The sequence below is a fragment of the Arachis ipaensis genome, chromosome B1 (genome assembly GCF_059453495.1).
Source record: "Arachis ipaensis isolate K30076 ecotype BB chromosome B1, ASM5945349v1, whole genome shotgun sequence".
Taxonomy (NCBI): Eukaryota; Viridiplantae; Streptophyta; class Magnoliopsida; order Fabales; family Fabaceae; genus Arachis; species Arachis ipaensis.
Genome location: NC_142436.1, coordinates 82,347,930 through 82,360,820, shown reverse-complemented (window position 1 = coordinate 82,360,820; position 12,891 = coordinate 82,347,930).

Genomic DNA, 12,891 nt, shown 5'->3' with positions numbered 1-12,891 from the left:
TGAAGAAGCTCAAGAGCTCATTGATACAGTTGCCAAGAATCAGCATCTGTATTTAAGCAGCAACCCTTCCATGAATGAAGAGGTTAAAACAGTAACTGCTGAATTCAGTACTGTAAAACAAGCTGCTGAATTCAATCAGCAATTAGATTTTCTAACAAAGCAGCTAGCTGAATTCAAAGACAGGTTACAGGAAACAAGGATAGCTAATATACATATGGACGCAGAGTTTAAGCAAACAAAGCAGCAGCTATCAAAGCAAATAGCAGAAGAATGCCAAGCAGTTCAATTAAGAAGTGGGAAAACATTAAATACCCCACCTCAAGGCATCAAAAATTCAAGAAATGAGCGACCCACCAAAGATTCCCCTGAGGACAGTAAGAGCTCAGGGAAAAATAATTCTGGCACTAAAATGCCAGAAAATGGGTGGAAGGCTGGCGCTGAACGCCCAGACCATGCCCAAAACTGGCGTTCAGCGCCAGAAACAAGGCAGGATTGGCGTTCAACGCCAGAAATGGGCAAGAATCTGGCGTTGAACGCCCAAATGGGGCAGAATCCAGCATTGAACGCCCAACAGGGGCACATTTCTGGCGTTCAGGCGCCAGGAACAGACAGTGAGTTGGCGTCTAACGTCACTCCAGCTTCTGACTCTGGCATTCAATTGCCAGTGAGGGATCAGACACACACAAGTGCTGACAACAACCCCTCTAAAAAGGCTTCTTTAACCACTAAGGTTGAGGAATATAAAGCCAAGATTCCTTATCCTCAAAAACTCCGGAAAGAGGAGCAGGATAAGCAATTTGCTCGCTTTGCAGATTATCTAAGGACTCTTGAAATAAAGATTCCATTTGCAGAGGCACTTGAGCAAATACCTTCTTATGCCAAGTTCATGAAAGAGATCTTGAGTCATAAAAAGGAGTGGAGAGAAACAGAAAGAGTTCTCCTCACTGAAGAATGCAGTGCAGTCATTCTGAAAAGCTTTCCTAAAAAGCTTAAAGACCTTGGGAGTTTTCTGATACCATGCATATTAGAAGGTGATTGCACCAAGACAGCTTTATGCGATCTTGGGGCAAGCATCAACCTGATACCTGCATCCACTATCAGAAAGCTTGGCTTAACTGAAGAAGTTAAACCAACCCGGATATGTCTCCAACTTGCTGATGGTTCCACTAAATACCCATCAGGCGTGATTGAGGACATGATTGTCAGAGTTGGGCCATTCGCCTTTCCCACTGACTTTGTTGTGCTGGAAATGGAGGAGCACAAGAGTGCTACTCTCATTCTAGGAAGACCCTTCCTAGCAACTGGACGATCCCTCATTGACGTCCAACAGGGGGAAATAACCCTGAGAGTCAACGATGACGAGTTCAAGTTGAACGCTGTCAAAGCCATGCAGCATCCAGACACATCAACAGACTGCATGAAAGTTGATCTCATTGACTCTTTGGTAGAAGAGATCAACATGGCTGAGAGTCTCGAATCAGAGTTGGAAGATATCTTTAAAGATGTTCAGCCTAATTCGGAGGATTCAGGGGACATGAAAGAGCCTCTGAACTTTCTTCTGAAAGAGGAAAAACCTCCTAAACCAGAGCTCAAGCCACTGCCACCATCCTTGAAATATGCATTTCTAGGAGAAGGTGACACCTTTCCAGTGATCATAAGCTCTTCTTTAAATTCACAGGAAGAGGAAGCACTTATTCAAGTGCTAAGGACACACAAGACAGCTCTTGGGTGGTCCATAGGTGACCTTAAGGGCATAAGCCCAGCTAGATGCATGCACAAAATCCTACTGGAGGATAATGCCAAACCAGTGGTTCAACCACAGAGGCGGCTAAATCCAGCCATGAAGGAAGTGGTGCAGAAAGAGGTCACCAAATTACTAGAGGCTGGGATTATTTATCCCATTTCTGATAGCCCCTGGGTGAGCCCTGTTCAAGTCGTCCCAAAAAAGGGAGGCATGACAGTGATTCATAATGAAAAAAATGAACTGGTTCCTACAAGAACAGTTACAGGGTGGCGCATGTGTATTGATTACAGAAGGCTCAATACAGCCACCAGAAAGGATCATTTTCCTTTACCATTCATAGACCAGATGCTAGAGAGACTAGCAGGTCATGATTACTACTGCTTTTTGGATGGCTACTCAGGCTATAACCAGATTGCAGTAGATTCCCAGGATCAAGAGAAAACAGCATTCACATGTCCATCCGGAGTGTTTGCTTATAGAAGGATGCCCTTTGGGCTATGCAATGCACCTGCAACCTTCCAGAGATGCATGCTCTCTATCTTCTCTGATATGGTGGAAAAATTTCTGGAAGTCTTCATGGATGACTTCTCAGTATATGGAGACTCATTCAGCTCCTGTCTTGATCACCTGAAACTTGTTCTGAAAAGATGCCAAGAAACCAACCTAGTTTTAAACTGGGAAAAGTGTCACTTCATGGTGACTGAAGGAATTGTTCTTGGGCATAAAATCTCAAACAAGGGAATAGAGGTGGATCAAGCAAAAATAGAGGTAATTGAAAAATTACCACCACCTGCCAATGTTAAGGCAATCAGAAGCTTTTTGGGGCATGCAGGATTCTATAGGAGGTTTATAAAGGATTTTTCAAAAATCGCAAAACCTCTAAGCAATCTGCTAGCTGCTGACACGCCATTTGTGTTTGACACAGCATGCCTGCAGGCGTTTGAAACGTTGAAAGCTAAGCTGGTCACAGCACCAGTCATTTCTGCACCAGACTGGACATTGCCATTTGAGTTAATGTGTGATGCCAGTGATCATGCCATTGGTGCAGTATTGGGACAGAGGCATGACAAGCTTCTGCATGTCATTTATTATGCCAGTCGCGTTCTAAATGATGCCCAGAAAAATTACACAACCACAGAAAAAGAACTACTTGCAGTAGTTTACGCCATTGACAAGTTCAGATCATATTTAGTAGGATCAAAGGTGATTGTGTACACTGACCATGCTGCTCTTAAGTATCTACTCACAAAGCAGGATTCAAAACCCAGGCTCATCAGATGGGTATTGCTTCTGCAAGAGTTTGATATAGAAATAAGAGACAGAAAAGGGACAGAGAACCAAGTGGCTGATCATCTGTCCCGGATAGAGCCAGTGGAAGGGACGTCCCTCCCCTTTCTTGAGATCTCTGAGACGTTCCCTGATGAGCATCTATTTGCCATTCAGGAAGCACCATGGTTTGCCGATATTGCAAACTATAAAGCTGCAAGGTTCATACCCAAGGAGTACAATAGAATACAAAAAAAGAAACTAATTACTGATGCAAAGTACTACTTGTGGGATGAGCCCTATCTCTTTAAGAGATGTGCAGATGGAATTATCCGTAGGTGTGTCCCCAGAGAGGAAGCACAGAGAATCCTATGGCATTGCCATGGATCTCAATATGGAGGCCATTCCGGAGGTGAGCGAACAGCCACCAAGGTTCTCCAATGTGGCTTCTATTGGCCCACACTCTATAAAGATTCCCGAGAGTTTGTACGTAATTGTGACAGTTGCCAAAGAGCTGGTAATCTGCCTCATGGTTACACCATGCCTCAACAAGGAATCTTGGAAATAGAGTTGTTTGATGTATGGGGAATTGACTTCATGGGACCTTTCCCACCATCATACTCAAACACTTATATTCTGGTGGCAGTTGACTATGTATCAAAATGGGTTGAGGCTATTGCCACACCCACCAATGATACTAAAACAGTGCTGAAGTTCCTCCAGAAACATATCTTTAGCAGGTTTGGTGTCCCTAGAGTGTTAATCAGTGATGGGGGCACTCACTTCTGCAATAAACAGCTTTACTCTGCCATGGTTCGGTATGGAATTCGCCACAAGGTGGCCACACCATATCATCCACAAACCAATGGGCAAGCTGAAGTCTCTAACAGAGAATTAAAGAGAATCCTGGAACGGACAGTAAATACCCGTAGAAAGGATTGGGCAAGGAGCTTGGATGATGCTCTGTGGGCTTACAGAACAGCATTCAAGACCCCTATAGGGACCTCTCCATACCAACTCGTGTATGGTAAGGCATGCCACTTGCCCGTGGAACTGGAACATAAGGCCTACTGGGCAAACAGATTCCTAAACTTTGATGCCAAATTAGCAGGAGAAAAAAGATTGCTCCAGCTAAATGAGCTAGAGGAGTTCAGATTCATAGCTTTCGAAAATGCTAAGCTATATAAAGAAAAATCAAAAAAGTGGCATGACAGAAAGCTGTCATCTAGAATCTTTGAACCAGGACAGAAGGTTCTGTTGTTTAACTCTAGACTCAGGCTATTCCCCGGGAAACTGAAATCCCGGTGGAGGGGACCATACGTGATTACAAGTGTATCACCATATGGTTATGTGGAGCTTCAAGATATTGATTCTGATAAGAAGTTCATTATCAATGGACAGAGAATCAAGCATTATCTTGAAGGCAACACTGAGCAAGAATGCTCAAGGCTGAAGCTAGATTAAAAGCTCAGCAAAGTCCAGCTAAGGACAGTAAAGAAGCGCTTGTTGGGAGGCAACCCAATTTTTATTTATTCTCATGATTTTTCATATTTTATTAGGTTCATGATCATGTGGAGTCACAAAATAAATATTAAAAATTGAAAACGGAATCAAAAACAGCATAAGAAAAATCACACCCTGGAGGAAGCACCTGTCTGGCGTTCAACGCCAGAACAGAGCATGGTTCTGGCGTTCAACGCCAGAAATGGCTAGTAAATGGGCGTTGAACGCCCAAAATGGGCACCAACCTGGCGCTGAACACCCAGAGTTGTGTGCAATTCCCTCTTCTTTTGCTCGAGGGCAAGCAACATTCTAAGTTTGGTGTGGTAAAACAATTATGTAAAGGATCTATAGCTCAGTGGTAGAACATGTGGCTGCAAATCAAGAGATACCTCAGGGGATGCACTTCCTTCCACATAATTATTGGAAGCAACTGAGGATAGAAATACCAAAAATCACTAGGAATCAAGCCACAAAGGCAAGGAAGAGACATAAAAGAGCTCAAGAACATCATTGGTGCCTCAAGAAGGAAATGCCATCATCACTAAGGTGGACTCATTCCTTGTTCTTACTTTCTCTGTTTTTCGTTTTCTCTATGATAAGTGCTTATCTATGTCTGTGTCTTCATTACATGATCATTAGTAGTAATTAGTGTCTAGTTTGATTTTATCCCCAATTAAGTTATAGTCTATTTTTCTCATCATCAGCAAACATGAATAAAATAGTAGATCTTTTGAATAAGAGGCAATAAAATTTCGAGTTTAATAAGAGAAATTCTAATTAGTTAAATGTGGTGGCAATGCTTTCTGTCTTCTGAATGAATGCTTGAACAGTGCATATGTCTTTTGAATTTGTTGTTTAAGACTGTTAAATATGTTGGCTCTTGAAAGAATGATGAACATGAGACATGTTATTGATAATCTGAAAAATCATAAAAATGATTCTTGAAGCAAGAAAAAGCAGCAAAGAACAAAGCTTGCAGAAAAAAAAAAAAAAAAAAGCAAGCAGAAAAAGCCAATAACCCTTAAAACCAAAAGGCAAGGGCAATTAAAAAGGATCCCAAGGCTTTGAGCATCAGTGGATAGGAGGGCCTAAAGGACTGAAATCCTGGTCTAAGCGGCTAAACCAAGCTGTCCCTAACCATGTGCTTGTGGCGTGCAGGTGTCAAGTGAAAACTTGAGACTGAGCGGTTAAAGTCAAGGTCCAAAGCAAAAAGAAGAGTGTGCTTAAGAACTCTGGACACCTCTAATTGGGGACTTTAGCAAAGCTGAGTCACAATCTGAAAAGGTTCACCCAGTTATGTGTCTGTGGCATTTATGTATCCGGTGGTAATACTGGAAAACAAAGTGCTTAGGGCCACGGCCAAGACTCATAAAGAAGCTGTGTTCAAGAATCATCACACTGAACTAAGAGAATCAATAACACTATCTGAATTCTGAGTTCCTATAGATGCCAATCACTCTGAGCTTCAATGGATAAAGTGAGATGCCAAAACTGTTCAGAAGGAAAAAGCTACTAGTCCCGCTCATCTAATTAGAATCTGAGCTTCAATCAAAAACTCTGAGATATTATTGCTTCTCAACCTATTAGTCTTCTATTTTATTTGTCTAGTTGCTTGAGGACAAGCAACAGTTTAAGTTTGGTGTTGTGATGAGCGGATATTTTATACGCTTTTTGGGGATAATTTCATATAGTTTAGAGTATGTTTTAGTTAGTTTTTAGTCTATTTCTAGTATTTTTTAGGAAAAATTCATATTTCTGGACTTTACTATGAGTTGGGTGTTTTTCTGTATTTTCAGGTATTTTTTTGGCTGAAATTGAAGGAGCTGAGCAAAAATCTGATTCAGGCTGAAAAAGGACTGCTAATGCTGTTGGATTCTGACCTCCCTGCACTCAAATTGAATTTTTTGGAGCTACAGAACTTGAAATGGCATGCTTCCAATTGCATTGGAAAGTAGACATCCAGGGCTTTCCAGCAATATATAATAGTCCATACTTTGCATAAGGATAGACGACGTAAACTGGCGTTCAACGCCAGTTCTCTGCCCAATTCTGGCGTCCAGCGCCAGAAAAGGATCAAAAACTGGAGTTGAACGCCCAAACTGGCATAAAAACTGGCGTTCAACTCCACAAATGGCCTCTGCACGTGACTCACTCAAATCTCAGCCCCAGCACACACCAAGTGGGCCCCAGAAGTGGACCTCTGCATCATCCATCATAGTCCACTCATATTTTGTAACCCTAGGCTACTAGTTTAGTATTTAAACAACTTTTAGAGACTTATTTTGTATCTCATGACATTTCAGATCTAAAATTTGTATTCTCTGATGGCATGAGTCTCTAAACCCCATTGTTGGGGGTGAGGAGCTCTGCTGTGTCTCAATGAATTAATGCAAGTATTTCTGTTTTCCATTCAAACACGCTTGTTCCCATCTAAGATGTTCATTCGCGCTTAACTGTGATGAAGGTGATGATCCGTGACATTCATCACCTTCCTCAAATCATGAACGTGTGCCTGACAACCATCTCCGTTCTATATCCGATTGAATGAGTATCTCTGAGATCTCTTAATCAGAATCTCCGTGGTATAAGCTAGAACTGATGGCGGCATTCATGAGAATCCGGAAAGTCTAAACCTTTTCTGTGGTATTCTGAGTAGGATTCAAGGATTGAATGACTGTGACGAGCTTCAAACTTCTGAAGGCTGGGCGTTAGTGACAGACGCAAAAGGATAGTAAATCCTATTCCAACCGGATCGAGAACCAACCGGTGATTAGCCGTGCTGTGACAGAGCGCGTGAGCGTAGTTTTCACTGGAAGGATGGAAGGTAGCCATTGACAACGGTGATCCACCAACACACAGCTTGCCATAGGAGGACGTGCGTGCGTGAATTAGAAGGCAGAGGAAAGCAGAGATTCAAAAGACAAAGCATCTCCACAACTCCAACATATTCTCCATTACTGCACAACAAGTAACTTTTAATTTATGCTCTCTTGGTTATTCACAATTCAACTGATAAACATAATTGACTTCCTGACTAAGATTTACAAAATAACCATAGATTGCTTCAAACCAACAATCTCCGTGGGATTCGACCCTTACTCACGTAAGGTATTACTTGGACGACCCAGTGCACTTGCTGGTTAGTGGTACGCGTTGTGAAAAGTGTGATTCACAATTCGTGCACCATCAACCTCCCCACACTTAAACAATAGCATGTCCTCATGCTAAATCAAAGATAAAGAGTAAGGTAAGGTTGAAGTGGTGGAATCTCATGCAATGCAATTTATCCTAAATGCAACTACGTAAATGAATCATGCAATTCTAATTTTTATTCACTTGTATATAAAACTTACATGTAGTCAAATTAATTCACATTCTCAAGGAATCATATATGCATAGCCAAACCTTAGATAATGATAAAGCACTTTTATAATTGAGATGGCAAAGAAAAATATTTTACAAACTTGCCAGAAAATTAATAATTTAAGCATAGATATATGTTGATGAGCTATTGAACCCTTACTGGATTTTGTATTTACTCTCTAGTCACTCAGTATTTATTGGGTTAATCACTCTATTCTTCTTTTTATTCTTACTTTCTATAACTTTGTTCTTCATCGAACCAATCAACAATTATAGAATATAGGCATACAAAAATCATGAGGTCTTTAATCAAGGCTGTAATGGGGCCAAGGTAAAAGTAAGGGTATATGTATAAGGCTAAGTGAGCTAATAAGTGAATCCTTGATTAGTCTAAGATCTCACCTAACATACATATTTTGTAAAGCAAAGCTTCTTTACCTATTTTCCCATATTTTTCCCACTTTTTATGTTACATGCTCATGCATTAGTTTTAATTTTGTCCTATGTGCATTTGCTTTATCTTGCATTTGGGGAGTTCTTTTGTATCCCCTTTATTCAAATACTGAAATTTTTTTTGATGCACATGGTAATTCAATTATTTTGATTTCACATGAGCATGCTTCCCAAAATTTTTATTTTGAATTATTTTATTCTTTTTAACTTTCTATCCTTTGTTTTTATCATCCGTGTTCCCAATAGGTTTCCCACACTTTAAACAATACACTTTCTATCTTAAGCTAACCAAGGATTCAACTTGGGATTTTTATTTTGTTTTTCTGCTTAAAGCTAGTAACGTGGTTATAAAATAAGAGGGGAATTAAAGGCTCAAGAGGGCTAACAAGGGTGATGTAAAAGGTACGCTAATTTGGGAATAGTGAGCTAGAATCAAACAATGGCCTCAATCACTTTCTTGGTATGTATCTATATTCTATAATCGGACATATAGATTAAAACAAAGTAAAGAACATCAGAATAAAAAAGAAGGGCGGAACACACAGGAATAAAATATTATGGTTTAAATGTAACCATACAATTAAGCTCAAAACTCACAGGCTGTGTGTTCTCTAACTCAAAAATCATATATCAATTATATATGTCATGCAAGTAAAAGTTAAGAGTTCCCATTATTCTCAATGTAATTCTTAAGGTGGCTCTAAAGTTTTAGTGTTTCTTCTTGATGAAATGTTATTAACTAACAAACATGCAATGCTATATATACAAGGTGTGGGTTGTTTTTATTCTGTTCAAGTCTCTAGTTCACTTCCTTTTTATTTTTTCCAATTTAAACTAAGTTATCTTATGCTAAAAAGGGTAAACTATACTAATTAATCCACATTTTCTATAACTAATAAGTTAGAATTGCAACTAAACTAACTAGCTAAAATATGAACTAAGGTGCAAAATGCAGAAATAGAGTAAAAATACATGAAAATAGCAATGTATAAGTACTGAGAAAATAAAAATAAAAATAAAAGAGAAAAATACAGAAAAATAGCAAAATAAAATAAAAAGAGTCTGTAGTGGTTCACCAAAAAAATACGCCAGAGATGGCGATCTCCCCACACTTAAAATGAAGCATCGTCCCTGATGCTCACTCAAGCAGGGTGTGAAGGGGTGTCATCACTGGAAGGGTGGGTAGCTGGAGTCTCTGTGGTAGTGGTCTGAGGATCTGCCTGCTGCAGAGGAGGTGCTGACTGAATAGGGATCTCTGGGTCGGAAGCCTGAATCTGATGCGGGGCCTCCTGCTGTGATGCAGCCTGCTCTGTGCCTGCCTGCATAGCCTCTCTCTGTGGATGGGTCTCTGCCTCGTGGTCATCCGCCTCCTCCTCAGATGGCTCGGATGGGGTGTCAGGCTCAGAGGGGATGTCGCTGCCAGAACGGATCATCAGCTTCAGGTGCTCATAGCGTCGCCTACTGCAACGCTCAGATCTCTCGTATCACCGCCAGTTGCGGCGCTCCATCTGGTCTAGCTGCCGAAACAGGCGGTGCACTAAGTGATAAACTGGCTCTGAGGTAGGTGGAGGTGCAGTGGTGGTAGCAGGGGTAGCTGTAGAGGAAGAGGGGCCGGCAGATGGTGTGGCTGTCTCATCAGTAGGAGTGAAGAATGGAGGTCTGTAGCCCAAAGCCAGAAAGTTCCTGCTGTGAGGTATAATTTTCTTGCATTCTGCAGCAGGTGGCTTTTCATCAGCATCCTCCCAAGGCACATTAGCTCGACGGCCAAGCTGTGTAATCATATATGAAAAGGAGAGAATGCCTCGGACGTGGACCTTGGCCATGTAGTACCGAATGAAGCGTGGCAGGTACAGGTCCTTACCCTCCATCACACACCATAGGAGGGTGATCATAGCGGCAGGTAGCTCCGTCTCGTGAGTACTCGGCATAATAAAGTTGCTTAGGATCTGATGCCATAGCCGAGTGATAAACCCCGATTTTGTGGTTTATCTTGTGCTTAATTTGGGTGGTTTTATCAACTTTTCTCACATTTATTCAATGAAATAGCATGGTTTTGCAATTCTCCCTTGATTTGTGCTTAAATGTGAAAACATGCTTTAGACCTTAAAATTGGTGATTTTAACTCACTTTAATTCCATTCGATGCCTTGATATGTTTGTTGAGTGATTTCATGTTCATAAGGCAAGTATTGAATGGAAGAAGTGAAGAGAAAAGCATGCAAAGTGGGAGAACTCATGCAGAAATGAAGGAACCGTAAAGCTGTCAAGCCTGACCTCTTCGCACTCAAATGACCATAACTTGAGCTACTGAGGTCCAAATGAGGCAGTTCCAGCTGCGTTGGAAAGCTAACATCCGGGGCTTCGAAATGATATAAATTTTTCCATATGTTGCTTCGCACCGATTCTGCACGTGGGTAAACTTTAATGAAATCGCCCCCAGCGATTTTGCAGCTCATTTTGGGCCCAATCCAACCTATTTCTGATGCTATTGAACCCAAGGATTGAAGGGAGAATGAATGAAGTAGTCATAGTTTTAGTTTTTCATCATGTTTTAGGGTAGAATTCTAGAGAGAGATGCTCTCTCCTCTCTCTAGATTTTAGGGTAGTTTAGGTTAATCACTCTCAATTTTCTCTTTCAATTCTTGTTTTGATTTAGTTTTCCTTCTTAATTTCTTGTATTACATCTTTACTCTTTTAGTTTTACTTGTTCATTTCCTTTATTTTGTCCTCTTTTATGTTTATGAACTCTTGTTGGATTTGGATTTTTCTTTAAATGAGATTTGATGTTTGATGTTCTTTTGGTGTTGATTTGAGTTATTGATTTACTTTTCTTGCAATTGGTAGTTGGTAGATTTATATTTCTTTCACTTTTACTATGCTTTTCATTTGTACCCACCAAGTGTTTGACAAAATGTTTGGTTGGGCTTTAGAGTAGATTTTGAGCATTCTTGGCTTGGAAAGAGTAATTAGGCAATCTTGAGTCATGAAAACCCAACTCATGTTGGTGATCTAGAGTTGTTAGCAAATATTGTTTCTATTGACGCTAATCTTTTGCTAATTTAATTAGTGAGTTGATTAGGACTTTTGGAATATTGTTTCCATTGACGCTAATCTTTTGCTAATTTAATTAGTGAGTTGATTAGGACTTTTGGATTGAGATTAGCTAGTCTTGTTAGACCTTCTCTCATGGAAGATAATATGATACCTTCTTCCAATTTTGGAGATGACGTAATAAGATAAATTCTTGTTATTATTATGGTATGATTGATTAATCTTGTTTGACTTTCTCCCTAATTGTTGGAGTTGACTAAATAAGATGAATTAATTATTGCATGACTAGGATAGAAAGCCTATGATCTCAACCCTTGCCATGAATGTCTCTCTCTTTATCACTTGTTTTCTCTTATTTACTTGTCTTCTTTAATTACTTGCTTAATTTACTTTTCTTGTCATTTATTTTATTGCCCTCTCATCAATCAAAAACCCCCTTACTCTTCATAGCCAATAAGCATACACTTCATTGCAATTCCTTGTGAGACGATCCGGAGTCTAAATACTCCGGTTAATTTTCATTGGGGTTTGTTACTTGTGACAACCAAAATTTTTGCATGAAAGGATTCTTGATTGGTTTGGAAACTATACTTCACAACAAGACTCCATTAGATAAATTCTAAACCGTCAAGAATTCGATCATCAAAATGGCGCCGTTGCCGGGGAGTTGCAATGGTGTTATACTGTTGGCTATTGTGAATATTGTGAATATGTTTGCCTTTTGCTTATTTGTTAGTTTTTGTTAGCTTTAGGACTTTGTTCTCATTTTTGTTAGTTTTTTTGTTTTTATTTGCTCTTATGAATTCTCATCCTCACTTTGGCTATGAGTTTGGCTCAAATTATATTGTAGGGAATGGAAACTACAATGAGGATATGCATCAAGGATGGAACAATCATAGATGGGAGGAGCCTCAAGGGATTGATCAACCTTCTTGGCAACAACCCCCTCCGGATTCTTATGGGTATAACTCTCATCCTAATGCATATCAATCTAATGGATGTGGTGACCCTTATTGTGATTGTTAACAACCACCACCATATGCCTATGAACCACCCCCTCAACATGATTTTGAACCACCTTACTCACAAGCCCTATACCACCAAACACCTCATTATGACCCTAATCCTTATCCACCATACCAACCACCTTATGAACCATATGAACCACACATGGAACCACCACAATTCCAACACAACTACTCTCAAGAACCACCTCAATATACACCAACTCCATACCCTTACCAAGATGAACCACCTTCCAATTATGAAACTTCCCTCCCAAATAATGAACCTTCTCTTCCACCATCACCTCCCGATGAAGCCCTCATGCATGAATCGAGAGATCTTGAATCTCATATCTTAAGGCGACAAGAGGAGGATGAAAAGAAGTTTAAAGAGCTAGGAGCCAAGATGGCTATCCTAGTGGAAGCTGTTAGCAATATGGCCTCCTCCCGACTAAGCCTAAGCAACCAAGACACTCCCATTGACGAATGTGGAGAGGCAATTAAGGAG